Raw genomic sequence first — 24,011 nt, 5'->3', positions numbered from 1 at the left:
GGTGTCTCCCACAATGTTTAAAGCTTTTTCTGGTACAGCGCATGACAGAGATGTCAGCAATGGAGGGCACAGAGGCATCAGTATTCTTTTCAGCTGTCCTCACTACCCACTGTAGTTCTCTTTGATATGGTTCCTGAACCAGGCAGTAATACAGCTGCTAAGGATACTCTTGATGCACCACCTGTAGAAGGTAGTGAGTAGAGATAAGTGAATTTTTCAAAAATTCGATTCGGCCGGTTTGCAAAATTTTTTTGAATTTATTTGAGGCAAATCGCGTTAAAAAACTGCTATTTCCTGGCTCCAGAGAGCCTTTATAGTGGTGTAGAACACTGTGCCTTGCAGTAACATGCATAGGGAGTCTGCTGTGGTAGTGAAACAATACTGTGATTCAGTATGACATGCAGATGAATCACTGCACACGTCACTTATTTGGGCACGGGGCCAAAACTGACCAAATAACTCAAGTATGAACTCAGCCTTACAGGTCGATGTTAGCGCCAAGAAGAAGCGCACTTCTTTTACACCATCGTCAGCTAATTCCACATAGATTTCTACAGAACCTGTTCTATTAAAAACTTATACAAGTGGAGCCCACCTGACAGAGTGGAGAGGGTGTCAGCAGTACGTTTGTGTTGACATCACTGATTATTTTGCCCTTCCACTGATCTGTCAGAACAATAACCCCCAAAAAACGGATCCTGTCTGTTGAGCATCCGTCTTCACTCGGTCAGCATTTGGTCAGTAATCCATCAGTATTGCTAAAAAAAAAAACCAGGAGTGGATCCAAAACAGAGTTGACACGTGAATGGAATATTTGCATGTCTTCTGTGTTTTGTACCCACTCCTGCTTTTGGCTACCTTTTTATTTATTTATTTTTTTGAACCGGGGAGAAAAAAAATACATTTATTTCACAAACAGGACACAGCAGGCACAGAAGGGGCAAAACCACAAGATTTAAAAGACATACTGAAAAAAAAAGTTACCACGATGGTAATGCATATTGATCATAAAATGTATGGGGTTATGGCTGATAACTGAAGGACAGTCCAGCAAACAAGCCGACTCCAGCTCATTCCCACAGTGCAGGCTACACAATCACAGCTGGAAGGTAACTGGTCGGTACAGGCAATACCCGAAAATCTTCATAAATAAGCCTTAGTATGTGCAGGTCTCACAGCCGCTGTAACAGAACGGTAAGAAGCGGTATAACATGTAGTAAGCACTGAAGGGATCATGTCTTAGACATGTAAGACGTCTGGCGGGTCCCAAACATTGTGGACAAGGTCCGAGATGAGAGTCGTCCATGTGTTCATTACTGGATGTTATTGATGGCCAGCTCCGTGATAAATCCCAGCACTCGGATTAGGTAGTCCTTACTGAGGAACTTTTTCTTCACAGTGCGCTGATGCCACAGATGCCGTCACCTTGATGAGCTGGGTTGCTGATAAGTGGATTATAAAGTGTCTGAAGAAATGCGAGTATAGACATTCAAATAAATTGCCCACTTCCTCCAACGTGACCTCATCCTTTGATTTATGAATATCATTCCATAAAGTCTTGAAGTCCTCTGCATGGATGGCATAAGAAATGTCCATGCGAGGTTCGACGGGCACAGAGAAACAAGCTCTGTGGCCGACACTCATCCAGACACATCATACCCAGTCCACATCTAGCCTTGTAAGGCCCTGAGAACTGATCACCAGCTTACCCAAACAACAGTCAAAGTTTCTTTGAATCCATGTCCCTACGATAGCCGTGAGCGCCTCGGAGCCGTTATACAGGAAGAGCGGGAGGCAAGTAAATATCTCTGGTAACACCTCCAATAGATCGTCCTCTGTGTACGTCCCGCAGAACCAACCTGTTCACACAATCCGGTCCGCTGTGCTTGCCTAGGTGAGTGGAGGCTTGGATTAAATCTGTATGAGCACAACCAGTGGATTTCTGTCCTTTCCTTTGAGTCCAGGTAAACAGGAAAATTTGGCTTTTAGGTTCAGCCCACTTCAATGGCAAGAACCTTCTGCTTCTCGGCAGCTATGTGGGCAGATAGGTTCTTGGAATACTCTTTCAGTCTGGTGTATGAGAAATTATACATCGGTGTCACACTGTACAGAGTCCATTGTTTTTGAAGGAGCAAAGCAGCCTGTGCCAGATCAAGAGTTTCCTCTAAGGGGGTGCACTGCGGGATTTTTCTTTTAGACAAGTTTCGCAATGCAGACCATCGACGTGCAGAGGTCAAGCTTCTGAGGGGATACCTCGAGCTGTGAAAATGACTGCTCCTTCGTGCTGATGACCTACTTCTGGGGGTTAACACCCCATCGGTAGGTGTTTGCAATTTCCTTGAGATAAATGATGTTCCCGTTCACTGACTGTAAACAGAGATCTTGACAGACAAATGTATCAGACAAATGTATCAAACTATGCCACTATCTTTCTGGGCGCCACGTATCCAGTCTCCTGACCAGCCATATTTAGCAGCATCTATTTCAGGAGGGGGCTGTAGATAGAGAGGGGTGTTATTTACATAGGACTGTATATTGGAGGGGGCTGGAGAGATGGTGTGATATTATTTATATGGGACTCTATGGCAGAGGGAGGGAAATAATATTATTTACATGGGACGGTATGGAGGTGCTGAGAAATTATAATTTCTAAGGACACTAAACAGAGGAATATAACTACAGGGGGCACTGCAGGCGGCATTATAAATATTTGGGGTGCTTCAGGGAGAGCATTATAACAGTAGGGGCCAGTATAAATACTAGGGGCACTGTGGGGGCATTTTAAATCCAGGGGAAATTAGGCGTTCTTATTACTACTGGGGGCTCTATAGGAGGGACTTATAGATCTGCATTATTTCTACTAAGAGCACTATGGGGGCCTTATTACTACTGAGGGGTCTGTAGAGAGCTTTATTACCACTGGGGGAACAATAGGGGGCCTTATTTCTACTGGGGGCTCTGTAAGGGTATTATTAATACTGGATGGTTCTTCTACTAATGGAGGCACTCTTGGGGAGCATTATCACTGTTGGGTCCAGTAGGGGGCAGTATTACTAATGAGAGCATTCTAGAAGGGAATTACTATTGGTGGGACTGTGAGGAGTACTGTTACTATGGGGGGCACTCATTTTTCTTCAGGATTGTATTTGGAGGTACTGAAAAGTAAGGAAGCTAAGATGTCTGTGCAGACTCTGCAGAGACGAGGCGGCCGAGAGAAGTGTGCGCACCGAATGGAGAAGATGATGACAGAGAAGATCTACATCAGAGGAGATGTCACGTGGGAGGCTCTGGATGTGAGAGGTATAGTAAGTACAGTAAAATGTCTTCAGAGTTAAAGTTTGCAGGGGAGGGGGCGATGCGGTTGTTCAACTTAGACAATTGGGCCATATGCATTGGTGTTTGGGCCTTGGATCTTTTGAGACCCTAGCAACGCCCCTGGCTGGTCCTCAATTCATATAATTACTGATATCAGTCAGAGTTCATGATTAATGTTCAGGGTACATTATTAAAACATTATTTTTTGAGAAAAGTTCAAAATGAGGTTATCTGGTCCATAAATTCTTGATGTCTATAATTTAAACAATATCAATCTGTCCCAAGGGTAAAACTCCACTATTCGTGACCCTCTTCTAAGAAAAATATTTCTCAAAAGCGTTGGTGAATATTTGCAAGTAGCGCTTGTATAGACATCAGGTATATATGGATCAGATAACCTCATTTTGAACGTAAAAAAAAAAAAAAATATATAATATTAATTTTCAATCATGTATCCTGAACAGTAATCATGAAGTCTGACTGATATCAGTAATTATATGAATTGTGAGCCAGATACTCATGAGAGCTAATTATCAGGAACTTTGATCATTGTTTTTTTCAAATTTAACATTCATTGCACTTTCCAGGCGGTACAATATACGTATATACAATCGGACTTTTACGTGTGAAGTTCTTTAGGAATGAAATGGATTAGGATGAACAATTATTGTGTTATGTGAACTAATCACTGTTTATCTCCCTATTTCTACTTTATTTTTATATTTTTATATGTTTTTATATATTCAATGTAAATAAATTCAAGGAGTTGTTTATAATAATTTTAAGGTGTTGTAACATATTTTTCCAGAAGGTGGTGTGCCTATATATATATGTATATATAGAAAAAGAAAGTCCAACGGGAGCACCAGCCTGAAGAGTGGGTGCAATATCCAAAAGGGGGCAACGGCAATCCCCAATAATATAATCGAGAAAACAGGACTGCACTCCAAGTTGTGATGAAAAATCAAAGCAGTTTTATTCACCCATGTTATGGCATATCTTGCGACGTTTCAGCTCTTGCGAGCCTTTCTCAAGCATAGAGTAAGTGAAAGTGAGCACATATAAAGCGTTACAAAAAGTGTTACACCCATCTGGGTGTGGTTACAATCAACTTAAATTACAGGCATGTGTTACAATTATAAAGTGCATGTTTGACATAGTAACTAGTGAAATACGTTCTATCGTATCAGGATATAATTCCTTTTTATACAGAATAAAACATATCCAAAACTAGTATTCCAATTAGAATCATAAAGTGATACAAACACTATAGGGATCCCAGGAATGAAACTCGGAAAGCCATGGAGCCCACATATACCATCACGTATCTCGGGCGTCTCAATCTCCTCAATGCGCATGCCCAGAGTGACGACAAAGACCTCAAAGACCGCTTTTTTTCCAGCAAGATGGCCACGTAGGTCGGCGGGGTTCATGGAGATGTCCCCCCCTGACGTACACGACCCCATGGTCTGGTGTCCCTCCCGAGAGGTGGGGACCCCGGTCCTGATGCTGGTACCTGTAGGAGATCCCTGCTGCGGCCTGTTATACACTCCCTATGAGTTCCGTTCTATAGTCATGGCCTTGAGTATATACTCTGTCTAGTTACCATCTATATGATGGATACAGAACGGATACTTAGGGCAACCTTCCATGAACCAAGATGGTGCGGCGAGATGTTACTCGAGTGCAGTCCTGTTTTCTCGATTATATGTATATATATATATATATATATATATATATTTGAACAAAAAATTTGATATAAAGTGTACATGCGGTATAACTGCAACATTTATGCACAATATGTCAAACAATGTTTTCCTTCTAACTTACTCTTCCAGCTTCCGAAATGAAGTATTGTGCAAAATTGTCCCTCATTCGAGACATTGAAACGGTTGACCTGTGATTGATTTTGTAAACTGGTCAATGTGCATTCAACCTCTTGTGGGTCCAGACATAGTGGTCTCTCCATTGATAAAAAGTTGTGCAAAACAATGCATGCTTTCACAACATCATCAACAGTTTCAACCTTTAATGAATTGCTCACGTGAGAATTCTCCATGTGGCAACTAAAATTCTGTATTCTGTAATTCTGGTTATTCTGTAATTGTAAATGGCATTTCAGGCTATGACTTGAGTAGAGTTTTATAAGGTTTTCACACATCTGGAAAGCCTTGTCTGCTACAACTACAAATGGCATTAGTGGTCCATCTTTCCCCTGGATTGGTCTTGGTGGCAGTAATCCAAAATCTTTTGAATGTTATAGATGCCCCAGTAATGAATTTTTGAAAACTTAGTTTTGCCATATGCACCGATGTCAATAGCAACATTGCGTCCACAATGGCCACTAATATGACAAAAAAATATTTTTTATAATTAAAAATGTCTGAGCTGGTAGGGAAGACTTTATAATATAAATATGTTTTCCGTCCACTTCACCGACACAGGTTTGGAAACTGGCAGATTTCCCAGAACTTCTCGGTAATCTGTAGCCAATGTTGTGTGGTGCGATGTGGGATATAATTGTCATGCAATAAGTCCCACAAGGCTCAGCAAGTTTCACGTACTATGTAGGAGATGGAAGAAATTCACATCCTAAACTGAAAATGCAGTGACGATAAACTTTCCCCAGCAGCAAAAAATCAGTTTTGAGTAAAAACAAACAAGAAATAAAAAAAATTCTATTTGAATTTTGACTAAAAGTAATATGTAATTTCATACTAACAAGAAAATTATACGTAATATTACCTTAAAGTCACCATCAACTGCTCTCCTGGAGGAATAGGTCTTCAGAATTTAGGTATTTGAATTCTTGGTGCAATACAATTAAGTAGATTATCAAAACTTCAGATGGTCATGCGAAGATAATTAAAGAATTTCTCATAATGTAATCATAGCTCCAGATACAGTACAGAAAACACTCCTTGGGTCATGCATTTCGATGGTATTGAGTGAACCCAATAGCGACATCTTCGTCTTTCCCTGGCACATCTTCTCCATCTTGATTTTTGGATTAAAGCATTCAATCCAAATCAGATATGTAAAGGCAGCATGCTCCCAAACCACAAAGAGCAGGAATGATCACAGCTTGACTGCTAGCTTTATAAATACACAATAGTGGGAAACACTTTGCGTACAAATAGTCTAACAAGGTGACAACAATGTTTGCATTTAAAAAGGCTTCTCACACCTATAAACCTGATCCGCTAAAATGAAGACAAAATTTAAAGTAACAGATGTAACGGATATGGGTTTATTAAAGGATACGATGAACAGATCTTTTAAATTGCTATCCGGTAAAGTCTGTTTATTTTTCTTGGGACCGGATGCGCAAATGCAGATGTGAAAGTAGCCTTAAAGGGATTTTTACATTTTTGTGGTTCATTGGAGGAGGACACAGGAGGCCATTTCTGCTTCATTGGAGGACACAGGAACCCCATTATAAGCAGAGCAAGCAACAATGTGGCCCTCTCACTACTACCAGGATGCCCATGCACAAGTAGCTGTCTCTGGTATCGCAGCTCAGTCCATTCAAGTGAATCACTATGAACTGTCAGAGAATCATGAGCTTGTATTTTGTTGTGTAGGTATCCAGGGGGTACTATTTTAACTTGGAAGTGTAAGGAGTTTTATAGGCCAGTGTAGGAAGGCGCAAGGGTCCGTCATTGACGGAAGGTATGTGTCACCGAGGTTCCTGGCCTCAATGAGATAAGAACCGGTAATTTTGTGTGTCAGCGGCAGCTAGTGCTCGATAACACTGTTTTACTTAGTGTGGCTGTAAAGCCAATCCGGGCCGGTTCTTATTGGGAGCAGCCAAAGAGCAGGGTGGGTGGCTGTTCCCCACATCCAGGCCAGGTTTTGGGCTGGGGTTTAAAAACCCAGACATCAGCTCAGCTGGGTGTGGAATTAACCTCCAGGTGATAGAGGAGCCCTGTGTTTGGGAGCTGAGGAGTTCTACCATACTGCAAGGCTGAGAGCTGCCAACTGGAAGCCAGGCGCCCTAAAGCCTGCTGTGGACTGCCAGGTGACGTGTTTTTGACTTCTGTGGACTTTTGCTGTGTGATTTAACACGAGGATTCCTGCGGTGTGAATTAACACCAGGGCCCTGCCAAGTATTTTGTTTCTTTTCTGCCTTTTTGTGTGAATAAACACTGACTTTTGCTTTTCAACCGTGGTTTTGCCTCTGTATTGCGTCCGCTTACCCTGCCTACCAGAGCAAATCCCTACACCAGGTAATGACTGTAGGAAAAAGGTATGCAAATTAGCTCTATTTCTAAAAGGAAAATAAAATTTAGGATTAAAGCTGTCATAAACCTTCCTGTCAGAGCTCCAGCGGTGCGACCCTCAGCCTCGGCACGGCCGCGTAAGGAGAGACGCACTGCTGAGCCACACCCCTTGGTGACGTGACAACATCCTTAGCAACAGGATGCAATGCTCTGTTTCTCCCTGCAGCGGGCGTGTGCTGGAGGATATTAGCAGTGGATTGATTGCTCAGCTGATCTATTCTGTGTGCTAGTGTTTCTGATCCAGGGACTCGGTGCTCTATTCAAACCCCTTTGTGGCCATACACCAGTGCTAGTGATAGTCTTGTTTTGGCTCACTAGCTAGGTTTCTGGTACTTGTTCCTGTGCTGATTTGTATTGCTTTTATTTTTTTACCTCGGCTCGTCCTGTAACCACTGTCTGTCTCTTGTGATTTGTACTGTGCATCCTGTTCTGACCTCGTCTTTTGACCACTCTCTATCTCTCGTTTTTGAACTGCTTTGTCCTCCTGGTTTTTAACCATTTATGTACTACTCTGCCTTTGTGTTGTCTCTAGGTGTTTGTTTGTCTCCGACCTTAGTAGCATGGGGTCTGTCAACCAGTTGCTACTTAGGGCTTGCACTGCATGTAGGTAGGACTGGGTTCTAGGTTAGGGCTCACTGTCCGCGTCTGTCCCTACGTACAGGCGTTAAAACAGCCAAGCCAGTTCCACATCTGCAGACAGATTTTTCAGGGTCAATGCACAGAGGTGACACCACCAGAGATCATATATTGTCAGCCTATCATAGGGCAGATCATTTATGTAAAATCATGGAAAACATGACTAAATATGCAGTTCCCCACAATTTTTAATGCACATCATTTACTGATGTCCATTATATTGTGCAAAATAAAATTACTTTTGTGTCCTCCAATTACCTCAAGAGTCTGAAAGACTAAGCATTTCTGTTATTCTAATAAACTCCTTTTCCTAATGAGCATCATAGAGTAATACTGCATAATGGAGCTAGAGGATTGTTTTCACTTGAATCAGGATCAAATATTAGACTGTGGGCTGAGATGACTTGAGGCGCATGATTTGTTATTGGAGATAACATGATCACATTTTATTCCGTCAGTATTATGTGTAGGAGTCACAATTTGGGAATGGTAAAGATGACTTATACTTTATTAGATACTCGGATTTGTCTCTAATGGCGATGAAAGCATGCAAATGATATTATTTCACAAGGTTTGAGGATATATTCAGTACGAACAAACTCTTGCACCAGACAATGATTCAGCAGTAGTTCTCGTTTACTGTTTTATCATAATTATGGCTAGAAAAGCGGAGTTATAATGATGGAATATGGTCCCTGGCTATAGAAGATCAAATAAAAATTTTGAACAAAATCTCTGATGTAGTTATATCAATGTGGGAACGTAGAAAGAGAAAGACATTAAAGGAGATCTTTCACACGACCGTATGGCTTTTTCAGTGTTTTGCGGTCCGTTTTTCACGGATTCGTTGTTGCCTTTTTTGTTTCCGTTGTGTTTCCATTTCTGTTCTGTTTTTCCGTTCCGTTTTTCCATATGGCATATACAGTATACAGTAATTACATAGAAAAAATTGGGCTGGACATAAAATTTTCAATAGATGGTTCCGCAAAAACGGAATGGATACGGAAGACATACGGATGCAGTTCCGTATGTGTTCCGTTTTGTTGCGGACCCATTGACTTGAAAGGAGCCACGTAACATGATTTGTGAGCAACAATAGGACACGTTCTATCTTTCAACAGAACGGATATACGGAAACGGAATGCATACGGAGTACATTCAGTTTTTTTGCGCAACCATTGAAATTAATGGTTCTGTATACGGACAGTATATGGAACGCAAAAGATGTCCCGTAAAAGGAAAAAAAAAGGTCATGTGAAAGAGGCCTAAAGGAGATCTTTCACAGCAGACACACCGTGAAATTCTGCTTCCAAAAATGTACCATTTCATCGCCATTAGCATCAACATCTGGAGGTAATGGGTCGCATAGAAATACTAAAGCAGACAAAAATTGGAAGGGTTGGCCATTGCAACCAGAGATGATCAACCTGTTGAGGTTCGATTCTGGTTTGCCAAATTTTTTAAAAAGTTTGGTTTGGACCTAAACTGGTTTGGACCAAAGCAGATTGTCTCCAATTGCCATGGAAATTGATACATAACACCCTTTAGTCTCCTAAGGCTCAGAACTTTTTAGAAAATGTGTTTTCTTTTTGTTCATTTTTTTTTAAATGGATTTTTGCTTTTTCTCTCAGTTCTTGAGCGCAATGACAGCAATAGTAAATCATGTCTGAGTGACTCTGAAATACTTAGCTATGGGTAAATGCATGTTTGGCGGCATAAAAATACACTGCACCATGGCATGTGTTACGTGTTTTCTTATTCCAAAGCTTCCAAGCTTCCAGAGCCTATACAATTCTCCCTTTTAATTGGAATCCGCAGCAGTACAGTGTGGATATGGAAAGGGTAGGGTATTAGAGGCACGTGGCTGCAATAGTAACAGCAGCAGAAGCAGCATAGCATGGAACATACAAGGCAGTAGACCAGTTGTTTATGAGTAGTAGCAGTAGTAGTAATAGTGGTAGTGGTAGTAGTGGCAGATTCGTAGCATCAATAGTGGTGGCAGTAGGGGATTAGCAGCAAGGAGTAGCAGCTGAGGCTGTGGCGGCAGCAGCAGCCATATGGTACATGTTGGCAGACAGCCAGCAGCATGATGGAGGAAATAGCAGCCATATGAAACAGGCAGATAGCAGCAGTGGCATGATGATGTCAGTGGCATGATGGAGGCAGCAGGAGCAGCAGCCGTATGAGACATGTTGGTTAGAGATAAAATAATATTTCAAAAATTTGATTTTGCCGGTTTGCCTAATTTAAAAAAAAAAATTGGTTAGATCCGAATTTATTTGCGGCAAATCATGGTAAAAAAACGTCTATTTCCTGGCTGCAGAGAGCCTTTATAGTGGTGTAGAACACTGTGCCTTGCAGTAACACGCATAGTGAGTCTGCTGTGGTAGTGAAATAATACTGTGAGTCAGTATGACATGCAGATGACAGGCGTCGCTCTTAGAATCACTGCACACTTCACTTCACGGGGCCAAAACGAACCAAATAACTCAAGTATGAACTCAGCCTTACAGGCCGATGTTAGCACCAAGAAGAAGCGCACTCCTTTTACACAGTCGTCAGCTGATTCCACATAGATGTCTACAGAACCTTTTCTAATAAATGCTTATACAAGTAGAGCCCCCTACAGAGTGAAGAGGGTGTCAACAGTAAATTTGTGTTGACGTCACTAATTATTTTGCCCTTCCTCTGATCCATCAGAACAATAGCCCCCAAAACGGATCCTGTCTGTTGAGCATCCGTCTTCACTTGGTCAGCATTTGGTCAGTAATCCATCAGTATTGCTAATGCAAAAAAACAGGAGTGAATCCAAAACAGAGATGACACGTGAATAGAATATTTTCATGTCTTCTGTGTTTTGTACCCACTCCTGCTTTTGGCTACTAAATCACAAGCCAATTCTGATGAGACCATACAAGTCTTACAGCTGCTACACAGACAGGACCCGTTGTGCATCTCATTTTTCCTTCCTTCTGACAGATCAGAAGAAGATCAAATAAATTATGATGTCAGTCAGGCTAAAAGGCAAAATAGTGGCCCAGTTATGAAATGGGATGGTGGGAACAGCATGAAAAGTCAACAGAGTGGCCCTATGACATAGTGGTGAGGTGTAAGCAGCATGAGGAGGCCACAGAGTGGCACAATGACAGTGTGGAGGTGGCAGCAGCAGCATCAGGAGGCCACAGAGTAGCACAAAGACAGAGTGTGGAAGTGGCGGCAGCAGCATCCAGAGGAGACCACAGAGTGGCGCAATGACAGTGTGGAGGTGGAGGCGGTATCAGGAGGGCACAGAGGGGCATGTAGCTGGCCAGCTAAGACGTGTCCTTGTTTGCTAATATAGCTTGTATATTTATGTAGCTGGACCTGCCAATAACCTTAATACAGTTCCTATGTTTATGTGTTAGAGACAAAAGCAGAGTTATTTACTGTGACATCATGTTTTGGATGTCATATAACTTATATTTTGTGTTCATAGAAAAAGATAATATGCCTTTAAGATTCATTTTGTAATGTAAGGTAAGCTCAGTGACACAGCAGAAACAACAGAAAGCATAGTGTTAATCTGTTGTTGCTGGGCAGAAGTCTAGACCAATCACAGCCAGATTCTCACACAGCAAGAGTTTTCACCAATCACAGCCAGCCTCACACACATCCTGTCTGGGAATTACCCCGGCAGGAGCTGTTAGAATCATTATTCACCAGAGACAGGAGCTGAAGAGACATTCACTCTACTAAGAGATGTGTTTTTTGAAGCAGTGAGGCCAAAATAGGCATTTAACCACTTCAACCCCGCTAGCTAAAACCCCCTTAATGACCAGGCCACTTTTTACACTTCTGCACTACACTACTTTCACAGTTTATTGCTCGGTCATGCAACTTACCACCCAAATGAATTTTACCTCCTTTTCTTCTCACTAATAGAGCTTTCATTTGGTGGTATTTTATTGCTGCTGACATTTTTCCTTTTTTTGTTATTAATCGAAATTTAACGATTTTTTTGCAAAAAAATGAAATTTTTCACTTTCAGCTGTAAAATTTTGCAAAAAAAACCGACATCCATATATAAATTTTTCGCTAAATTTATTGTTCTACATGTCTTTGATAAAAAATAAATATGTTTGGGCAAAAAAAAAATGGTTTGGATAAATGTTATAGCGTTTACAAACTATGGTACAAAAATGTGAATTTCAGCTTTTTGAAGCAGCTCTGACTTTCTGAGCACCTGTCATGTTTCTTGAGGTTCTACAATGCCCAGACAGTAGAAACCCCCCACAAATGACCCCATTTCAGAAAGTAGACACCCTAAGCTATTCGCTGATGGGCATAGTGAGTTCATAGAACTTTTTATTTTTTGTCACAAGTTAGTGGAAAATGATGATTTTTATTTTATTTTTATTTTTTTCTTACAAAGTCTCATATTCCACTAACTTGCGACAAAAAATAAAAAATTCTAGGAACTCGCCATGCCCCTCACGGAATACCTTGGGGTGTCTTCTTTCCAAAATGGGGTCACTTGTGGCGTAGTTATACTGCCCTGGCAATTTAGGGGCCCAAATGTGTGAGAAGTACTTTGCAATCAAAATGTGTAAAAATGGCCTGCGAAATCCGAAAGGTGCACTTTGGAATATATGCCCCTTTGCCCACCTTGGCTGCAAAAAAGTGTCACACATCTGGTATCGCCATACTCAGGAGAAGTTGGGGAATGTGTTTTGGGGTGTCATTTTACATATAACCATGCTGGGTGAGAGAAATATCTTGGCAAAAGACAACTTTTCCCATTTTTTTATACAAAGTTGGCATTTGACCAAGATATTTTTCTCACCCAGCATGGGTATATGTAAAATGACACCCCAAAACACATTCCCCAACTTCTCCTGAGTATGGCGATACCAGATGTGTGACACTTTTTGCAGCCAAGGTGGGCAAAGGGGCACATATTCCAAAGTGCACCTTTCGGATTTCGCAGGCCATTTTTTACACATTTTGATTGCAAAGTACTTCTCACACATTTGGGCCCCTAAATTGCCAGGGCAGTATAACTACGCCACAAGTGACCCCATTTTGGAAAGAAGACACCCCAAGGTATTCCGTGAGGGGCATGGCGAGTTCCTAGAATTTTTTATTTTTTGTCGCAAGTTAGTGGAATATGAGACTTTGTAAAAAAAAAAGAAAAAAAAAATCATCATTTTCCGCTAACTTGTGACAAAAAAGAAAAAAATCTAGGAACTCGCGTGCCCCTCACGGAATACCTTGGGGTGTCTTCTTTCCAAAATGGGGTCACTTGTGGCATAGTTATACTGCCCTGGCATTCTGGGGGCCCTAATGTGTGGTAAGTAGTTTGAAATCAAAATGTGTAAAAAATTACCTGTGAAATCCGAAAGATGCTCTTTGGAATGTGTGCCCCTTTGCCCACCTTGGCTGCAAAAAAGTGTCACACATCTGGTATCGCCGTACTCAGGAGAAGTTGGGGAATGTGTTTTGGGGTGTCATTTTACATATACCCATGCTGGGTGAGAGAAATATCTTGGCAAAAGACAACTTTTCCCATTTTTTTATACAAAGTTGGCATTTGACCAAGATATTTTTCTCACCCAGCATGGGTATATGTAAAATGACACCCCAAAACACATTCCCCAGCTTCTCCTGAGTACGGCGATACCAGATGTGTGACACTTTTTTGCAGCCTAGATGCGCAAAGGGGCCCAAATTCCTTTTAGGAGGGCATTTTTAGACATTTGGATCCCAGACTTCTTCTCACGCTTTAGGGCCCCTAAAAAGCCAGGGCAGTATAAATGCCCCACATGTGACCCCACTTTGGAAAAAAGACACCCCAAGGTATTCAATGAGGGGCCTGGCGAGTTCATAGAATTATTTTTTTTGCATAAGTTAGCGGAAATTGATATTTTTTTTTTTGTTTTTTTTCTCACAAAGTCTCATTTTCTGCTAACTTAGGACAAAAATTTCAATCTTTCATGGACTCAATATGCCCCTCAGCGAATACCTTGGGGTGTCTTCTTTCCGAAATGGGGTCACATGTGGGGTATTTATACTGCCCTGGCTTTTTAGGGGCCCTAAAGCGTGAGAAGAAGTCTGGAATATAAATGTCTAAAAATTTTTACACATTTGGATTCCGTGAGGGGTATGGTGAGTTCATGTGAGATTTTATTTTTTGACACAAGTTAGTGGAATATGAGACTTAGTAAGAAAAAACAAACAAAAAAAATATATATATATTTCCGCTAACTTGGGCCAAAAAATGTCTGAATGGAGCCTTACAGGGGGGGTGATCAATGACAGGGGGGTGATCAATGACAGGGGGGTGATCACCCATATAGGCTCCCTGATCACCCCCTGTCATTGATCACCCCCCTGTAAGGCTCTATTCAGACGTCCGCATGTGTTTTGCGGATCCGATCCATGTATCCGTGGATCCGTAAAAATCATACGGACGTCTGAATGGAGCCTTACAGGGGGGTGATCAATGACAGGGGGTGATCAGGGAGTGTATATGGGTGATCACCCCCCTGTCATTGATCACCCCCCTGTAAGGCTCCATTCAGACGTCCGTATGATTTTTACAGATCCATGGATCCATGGATCGGATCCGCAAAACACATGCGGACGTCTGAATGGAGCCTGACAGGGGGGTGATCAATGACAGGGGGTGATCAGGGAGTGTATATGGGTGATCACCCCTCTGTCATTGATCACCCCCCTGTAAGGCTCCATTCAGACGTCCGCATGTGTTTTGCGGATCCGATCCATGTATCCATGGATCCGTAAAAATCATGCGGACGTCTGAATGGAGCCTTACAGGGGGGTGATCAATGACAGGGGGTGATCAGGGAGTGTATATGGGTGATCACCCCTCTGTCATTGATCACCCCCCTGTAAGGCTCCATTCAGACGTCCGCATGTGTTTTGCGGATCCGATCCATGGATCCGTAAAAATCATACGGTCGTCTGAATGGAGCCTTACAGGGGGGTGATCAATGACAGGGGGGTGATCAATGACAGGGGGTGATCAGGGAGTCTATATGGGGTGATCAGTGGTTCATAAAGGGTTAATAAGTGACAGGGGGGGTGTAGTGTAGTGTAGTGGTGTTTGGTGCTACTTTAGTGAGCTGCCTGAGTCCTCTGGTGGTCGATCCAAACAAAAGGGACCACCAGAGGACCAGGTAGCAGGTATATTAGACGCTGTTATCAAAACAGCGTCTAATATACCTGTTAGGGGTTAAAAAAATCACATCTCCAGCCTGCCAGCGAGCGATCGCCGCTGGCAGGCTGGAGATCCACTCGCTTACCTTCCGTTCCTGTGAGCGCGCGCGCCTGTGTGCGCGCGTTCACAGGAAATCTCGGTTCTCGCGGGAGGACGCGTATATGCGTCCACCCAGAAGAGCAGGGCCGCCGGCAGGACGCAATCCTGCTTACAGCGGTCCTGAGCAGGTTAAAACAGTTATTTAATGTTCCTACTGTTAGTATAGTGATTAGAACTGTATACTGAACCAGTTATATGTGTGTTTACTTACAGTTCCGCTAATTGCAAATCAAATTGCAAATACAAATTGCAAGCATTCAGATTCCATATTGCAATCCAAATTGAAAACAAACATACCAGATCATACTCAACCAATCTTCAAATAGTCACTGCTAACTGCATACTGCTAGTGAACTATTAGTTAGACCTCCGATATACCTCTCAGAGAGATCATAAAGTGCTTAAATAACTTAGTGAGAGTATGGATACTCAAGAGAGCAATATATCCACCATTTTATGTTGAATAACAAGATTGAACAGTTGAACCACCATCTTATGCATACCACCATTTTGTCATATCTTTTCAACACGTGTTTTGTACATGGACTATCTGCTGCGGAGGTGGCAGTGTTATATAGGAAGAAAAGTTGAAGTTAATAAAGAAGTTATTTCAAGCATTTGGTGTGCTCTTTAAACCTACTGTTTCCTTAGTACAGCGCTAGAGGAATTACAGAGTAATAGACAGTCTGGTTAGACTAAAAGTCAGAGATATCAAAATTCTTCTAATGCCACAGCGCAAAAGGCACTTCATAGTGCTGCGCCTGCCACAGTGGAACTATTGCCCTCAAAGGGCGAAGTGATAGCGCTCCTCAACTTGCACAGTAAAGAGCGCATTAGCGCAACGGAGCGCCAGCATATACTGCCACGCAGCAACTGTTCCCTGAGTGAGCAAGCAAAGACATCTCAGCTGAGCTACCATAAAGGCCATAGAACGTTTGCATTAGACAAACTGCAGCCGACTCTTAAAGTGGCAGAACGGCAAAGGCTCAAAGCCTGCAACAGTGTATCCAAGCCAGAGCATCGCAAGTCATCACAGAGCATCGCAAGTCATCACAGAGCATCGCAAGTCATCACAGAGCATCGCAAGTCATCACAGAGCATCGCATCACATCAAGAAAAGACAAATCTCCTTTGAGACATTTGTTCCAGCAACCTTCAGATTGCAGTGTCCTGCTCTTCAGAATAAGGTCAGAGCTTTTCTTTTATTACTTATCATTGCATATAGGTTTTGGCATAAAAAGACATTTTTGTGTTCAGATAATGACTTAAAAGTAAAACAAATGACAGTTTGTATTACACGGACTCACACTGCATTTAAAGTGAAATGTATTTATTGCCTGCATTTATTGCTGTTACATTTAAAGTGAAAGTCATTTATTTCTGCATTTGTCAATAATGCATTTAAAGTCAAAGGACTCTTAATATTTGTATTGATTGTTATAGCATTTAAAGTAAAATGTCTGAGCTTAGTATTACCATGCCACAGCATTAGTCTTGCCTCAAACAAATATAGCCCAAACAGATGAACTAAGACCTTCATCATGTGCCAGAAAACCAACCCCAAAGATACTGGAAAATTTGGAGCAAAAAGCAGCACTAAAAGGAAAAAAGTTTGCCAGAATGTATGAGAAGTGAAAATTGTACATTAAAGGCATTCATGGAAAGTTAAAACAAGAAAGTATAAAAGGGAACTTGAGTGATATGGTAGAGACGGTAGAAGAATCTTAATCAGAGCTTATGGCAGCATATGTCAACCTGCGGTCGCTTATGGCACCTTCCCAGGACATTGTAAGGAACATGGATACATGTACTGCGGTCACTAAAGATTTAGTAAAGCTCAGGAGAGAACTATCATCTGCAGAAAACTATGATGAAGTTAAAGCAAGAAGTAGAATGAATTAGCTTTTTATGAGAGACTATGCTAGGTCCTTAGGTGGAACCACAATTACAAGTGGGACTTCCTTCGCTAGCAGAAGTGACACCCATATATCAGAGTCCTCAAATACTTCAGCCAAAAGAAAGGAATTAGCTGAACAACTTGCTGTTAAGAAAGCAGAAATTTAGATGGAAGCTGAAAGGGATGCACAACGCCATCAGATGGAAGCTGTAATCGAGGCACAGCGCCACAAAAGGAAGCTGTAATCGAGGCACAGCGCAAACAGATGAAAAGTCTGGAAAGGCAGAAAGAAGTTAAGATCATAGAAGCCAGACTCAGAATACATGAAGAGGGTATAAATCAGAGCAGTCTTAGGTTCAAATCTGTACTAAGTGAAGAAACAGGCTCCCGATTTCCTACATACGCCCAGGAGAATGGAAGGAAATCTCCAGCACGTATTGAAGAAATAAGTTATTATCCTTCCATTCCTGCTCATAAAAACAAAGAGAGGCCTAGTCCAGTGTTAGGAAAAAGATGTGGGAATTTACCCTCTATCTCTACCGGAAAAGATGAAGAAAAGGACTCACCTAATACAGAACTAAGTGAGAAAATAGAACCAGGTAATTCTATTCCTAGATGTCACGGCAATGCTCAGGAGAGTGTTACAACCATTGTCCCAGCAAGACCACAGAGAACAGTCCTAGGTAGACTTCCCTTTACGGAACCCACTGTATTTTTAGGAGACATAATGAAGTTCATAGAGTTCAAGGCAAGCTTTGAAATGATCATTGAGCATAATTGCTTCAGTCCAGTTGACAAGTTATTCTACCTTCAGAGATATGTTGGTGGAGAAGCCAAGGAAGTTCTTGAAGGTAACTTCTATAGAAAAGACGAAAAAGCCTACAAACAAGCCTGGGATAAATTAAATGCAAGATATGGTCATCCTTTCTTAGTACAAAGAGCTTTTAGAGAGAAATTGAATAACTGGCCTAAAATAGGTCCTAAAGAACACTTAAGACTCCAAGAGTATGGTGACTTCCTCCAAGCATGCAGCAATGCCATCCCACATGTTCAAGGTCTAGAAGTACTGAACGAATATCTAGAAAACCACAGGATGCTAACTAAGCTACATGAAGAAGTGACTTCTAGATGGAATCGCTATGTGACTAAACAGTTAGATCTAGGTAAGAACTTCCCAAGATTTGAAGAGTTCTCTGAGTTAGTCAATGAGGAAGCACAGATAGCATGTAATCTAGTAACATCATCTTATGTCTTAAAATCCATAGAAGAAAGGCCTGCAAGAGAGATAAGTCGTGCAAGAGCAACTAGCTTTGCAACCAACACAGCAGCTAAAGGTCCAGATACCTACGAGAGCAAGTTCAAAGTCACTACTGGGATTAGTAGAGAGACAGAACCGACAAATCTTCAGACTACCTTCAAGTGTTTGTTTTGTGGCGAGAACCACTCCATACATAAGTGCCAACAATTGAAGGCGAAGTCCCTAGAAGAAAATAAAAAATTTGAGCTGGATAACCAACTGTGTTTCGGATGCCTAAGAAAAGGCAATGTTACTAAGGAGTGTAAGAAAAAGGCCACATGCAGCATTTGCAAAATATGCCATCCTACACCACTACATGAAGAACGTCGAAAGATAGATAAATCCTCAATACCTAAAGATACCGAAGAAGGAAAGAAAGTATCGGTATTCTCTTGCAGAGTGAGGGAAAGAGAAAGCAATGGCACATTAATGGTTGTACCAGTGTGCATATTAAATCCTAAAAGGAGGAACAAGAAGGTATACGCCTATGCGCTACTGGATGCCTAGAGTGAGGTCACCTTCATTGATCAATAAATCTGCAAGAAATTACAAGTGGCTACAGAACTAGTGACGCTCAAACTCACCACAATGACGGAGAGAGACACATTAGTGAACAGTCAAAGGGTCAAAGGATTGAGCGTTAGAGGACTTCATTCAAACTGCACATTGTATCTACCTCCAGCTTATACTAAAGACGATATACCTCTAGATCGAGATTGCATACCTACCTGTGAAACAGCCAATGAATGGGAGCACCTATCTGTCATATCACTGAAGGAGTTTGGTGTTGGACTGTTGATAGGCTACGATTGTTCCCCGAAGCCTTGGTACCACGAAAGGTAATCACGGGCGGAAAGGGTGAACCCTACGCTGTTCAAACTGATCTAGGATTGGGTGTTGTTGGAGGAAAACAGCAGATCGCAAACTCGAGACAGGTGACAGGATTGTGTCATCAAATATCTGTCCAAGAGTTACCAACTGTAAGTCCAGCAAAAGTAATCAAGATCCTTGAATCCAACTTTGCAGATATAAGTTCTAAAGAAAAGCGTGTATCCCAAGAAGACATAAAGTTTGTACATACTCTAGAAGAAAGTATTCAGCAGAATCAACAACTTCATCTTGAAATGCCCTTACCCTTTTGAGAGTGACCTTGTCTTCCAAATAACAGAAATCTTGCCCTAGCAAGATTGAAATGTTTGAAGAAAAGGTTGGGAAGAGATCCCAAACTCAAGAATGATTATTTGAAATTCATGGAAGGCATCCTTGAAGAAGGACATGCAGAAAAAGTTAATAATCAGCCTAAAGAATGAGAAGTGTAGTACATAACACATCAAGGTGTCTACCATGTAAAGAAACTAAATACGATTAGAGTAGTATTTGATTGCTCAGCAAAGTGCAATGGTGTTGCATTGAATGATCATCTACTAAAAGGACCAGATCTTACAAACACTCTGCCAGGAGTACTTTGTAGATTCAGAAAGTATCCCGTAGCGGTCATGTGTGACGTTGAAAAGATGTTCCACCAGTTTCATGTGAAAAATGAACATAGAGACTTCCTGAGGTTTCTATGGTGGGAGGATGGAGATACAGATACAGAGCCAGCAGAATACAGAATGAAAGTACACTTGTTTGGAGCAGCATCATCTCCAGGTTGCACCAATTATGGTATGAAGTACCTAGCTAATCAGAATGAAAAGGATTGCCCATCAGCAGCGAATTTTTAGAACAAAAACTTTTATGTAGATGATGGTCTCATAAGTCTAGAGTCTACAGAATCTGCAATCAAACTAGTGAAAAAAAGCCAAGAGTTATGCACAAAAGGAAACCTGCGCCTTCACAAATTCATCTCAAACAACAGAGAGGTACTAGATTCCATCAGTGACTCTGAACGTGCAGCAACAATGAAGAATGTAGATCTCAATTATGATCATCTTCCAGTTCAGACCGTACTGTGATTGGGATGGAATGTAAAGAACGACAAGTCTGTGAAGGTTCTCATTTATCCAGGTCATGGTATATATCTGTAAAGAATAAATCAAGGCAACTGGACGTACTGTAGATTTCTTGAAAACGTTTCACTCGTTCTTCCAACGAGCTTTCTCAATTCTGAGTGATTGTACAAAAATTCTGGGAATAAATATATAACTGAATCCACATCTGGTAATTATACCCAGCATTGGGCCAAAGGTGTTGATTCCATTATCCTAATTGGAGTCAGTAGGTGATAAAGACTTCCCAGAAAAAGGTGTCAAGACAGCACTGTATGCGGCAGACAATAGATGTCTAACCCCCCCCAGCTCTATTCAAGCTTGGCTTCTCCATTTTTACGTAGATGGCCTCCTTCACACCTCGTTTGTACCAATCGGCCTCCTTATCCAAAACACGTACTTGACTGTCTTCAAAGGTGTGACCTGTTCCTTTTAGATGTAAGTACACGGCTGAATCTTGACCAGAGGTTTTGGTTTTGGCTCAACATTGTGTACGCAGTCCAGTGCAATGAGGAATGCTCAGAACTGTATATCGGCGAAACAAAACAACAACTACATCAGCGTATGGCGCAGCATAGAAGAGCCAAAACCTCTGGTCAAGATTCAGCTGTGTACTTACATCTAAAAGGAACAGGTCACACCTTTGAAGACAGTCAAGTACGTGTTTTGGATAAGGAGGCCGATTGGTACAAATGAGGTGTGAAGGAGGCCATCTATGTAAAAATGGAGAAGCCAAGCTTGAATAGAGGTGGTGGGGGGGGGGGGGGTTAGACATCTATTGTCTGCCACATACAATGCTGTCTTGACACCTTTTTCTGGGAAGTCTTTATAACCTACTGACCTTTATCACCAATTATGATAATGGAATCAACACCTTTGACCCAATGCTGGGTATAATTACCAGATGTGGATTCAGTTACATATTTATTCCCAGAATTTTTGTACAATCACTCAGAATTGAGAAAGCTCGTTGGAAGAACGAGTGAAACGTTTTCAAGAAATCTACAGTACGTCCAGTTACCTTGATTTATTCTTTACAGATAAAGAACGACAAGTTCTTCTTTAAAGTATGTATTGAAAAGAAAGTTGCAACTAGACTAGACATTCTTTCTGCAGTGGCTTCTATATTTGATCCATTGGGATTCTTGGCCCCAGTAATCCTCAGAGCAAAATAAATACTGCAAGAAATATGCAGACAGAAGTTGGGATAGGACGAGCCCATACTTGAAAATTTGAGGCCAAGGTTCGGATACCCAGATGTTTTGTACCTCATAATTTCGGAAAGTACAAGAAAATAGAACTTCATAACTTTTCAGATGCCAGTAGTTATGGTTATAGTCAGTGCTCCTACATCAGAGTGATAGGTGGAGAAAAGATACACTGTGCCCTGGTTTTAGGGAATGCCAGAATTGCACCTACCAGTATTCAGACAATACCAAGACTTGAACTGACAGCAGCTGTTGTTTCAGCATCAGTAAGCAAGTTTCTCAGAGAAGAATTGGAATTGAAAATAGATGAAGAATATTTTTGGACAGACTCACAAGTTGTCCTAGGATACATAAACAACGAAGCTCGAAGATTTAATATCTTTGTTGCCAACACAGTTTAGAAAATTCAGGAAATAACAAATCCGGAACATTGGCATCACATTAAAACAAAGCATAACCCAGCAGATCATGATTCAAGAGGCCTGAATGTAACAGAATTGAAAAATTCAAACTGATTCACCGGTCCAGAGTTCCTTTGGGAAAAGGAAAGCACGCCCAGTAAAGGTTACACAGAATTGTCTATGCGTGATCCAGAAGTAAAAACATTGATGGGTGATCAAGTTGTACAAACATTGAGCACTGCTGACAAGTGTCAGGATGACATACTTGAAAGACTAGCCAGATGTTCAAAATAGAATACAGTCATAAATGTAGTAGCTCAAATTCAACTTTTGGCAAAGGGAATCAGAAAGAAGGAATTGTTGAAGGTAGAAGAAAGAACGAAAGCTGGAGAAACAGTCATAAGACTCATTCAACAGAGATTCTACAGTGAAGACTTAGTCAAGAACCTAAAAGGCTTCCAAATAACCACCCATTGTACAAGCTTAATCTTGTTCTGCAGGATGCTATACTGAAGGTGGGAGGGAGACTGGAAAATGCATCGTTACCTAGCAGAGTGAAGCATCCAGAAATTCTATCCAAAAACTCTACCTTCACAAAATTGATTATTAATCACTACCACAACATATCCTTGCATCAAGGAAGAAGCTTTACCCAAAGCTGTTTGAGAGAATGTGGTTACTGGATTGTGAAAGGAAGCAAAGTTATAGCAAAGTATATAAGTAAATGTGCAGTCTGCAGAAAGGCACGTAGACCTACAGAAGAACAAAGAATGGCAGATTCACCGGCAGATCGTGTAAACCCATCACCACCATTTCTTTATAGCAGAATGTATTGTTTTGGCCCATTCATCACCAAACAAAACCGCAAGGAGTACAAGAGATATGGACTAATATTTACATGTCTGAGCTCCAGAGCAATTCACCTGCATTGCGTCCTCGTCTCCTTGGTAATAGGGGGCGGGATGGACCGGCCGCGCACGTCTCCTCCGTGCGGCCGGCGTGCTGAGTTTGGCGCTTAGCTATTCTTCCTAGTGCGGGTCATGTGGCGCTGGCCACGTCACATGACCCCAGCTAGCCAGTATTTAACAGGCAGCCTGCTGGCCACAGGTTGCCTGTTAATTTAGGTTCCTGGCGATTGATTTCTGTATGCTTACCTGATCCTGTTCCCTGACGATCCTCTGCCTGCTCCTCCTGTACTGAGCATCCTTCCTGGTATTCTGACCTCGGCTTCCACTTGTCTATTCTTTGCGGACTCCTGTTGTACTTCACTACTCTCCTGGTATTTGACACTGGCTTCTCCTGACTATTGACTGACTTCTCCAGAGACAACGCTGAGGTTTCTACCGAAGAACCCATGCAGTTTGGCATGACCCGAGAAAATCTTCGCCACAGACCTGGAGTGTGCATCTACTGCGGAGATCCTGACCATTGGATCAACCAGTGTCCTAAGAAGGTCCTCTCCATCAAGTCTCCTAAGGCAAGGCAACCTAAAGACCAGGTACACCCTGATTTTACTAAATGTAAGCTTTTGGTACCCATAACGATATCTCTGGGGGTTAATAAATGGCCGGGTAAGGCCCTTAATGATTCTGGCTCAGCAGCCAGCTTTATTTAATCTGAGTACGCTGTTAAACTGGGTATTCCTATGTTTGCTCTACCTACACCTAT

The 24,011-nt window shown here is 41.7% G+C and overlaps 1 pseudogene; it reads right to left on the bottom strand.

The window, feature by feature from the left end:
• Positions 1-1,313: 1,313 nt before the first annotated feature.
• Positions 1,314-24,011, bottom strand: part of LOC122931666 — a 35,663-nt pseudogene continuing 12,965 nt past the window's right edge.

This window comes from Bufo gargarizans, chromosome 3 (genome assembly GCF_014858855.1).
Source record: "Bufo gargarizans isolate SCDJY-AF-19 chromosome 3, ASM1485885v1, whole genome shotgun sequence".
Lineage (NCBI taxonomy): Eukaryota > Metazoa > Chordata > Amphibia > Anura > Bufonidae > Bufo > Bufo gargarizans.
Note: the sequence above shows the minus strand (reverse complement) of the source record. Positions and strands in the feature narration are given on the sequence as shown.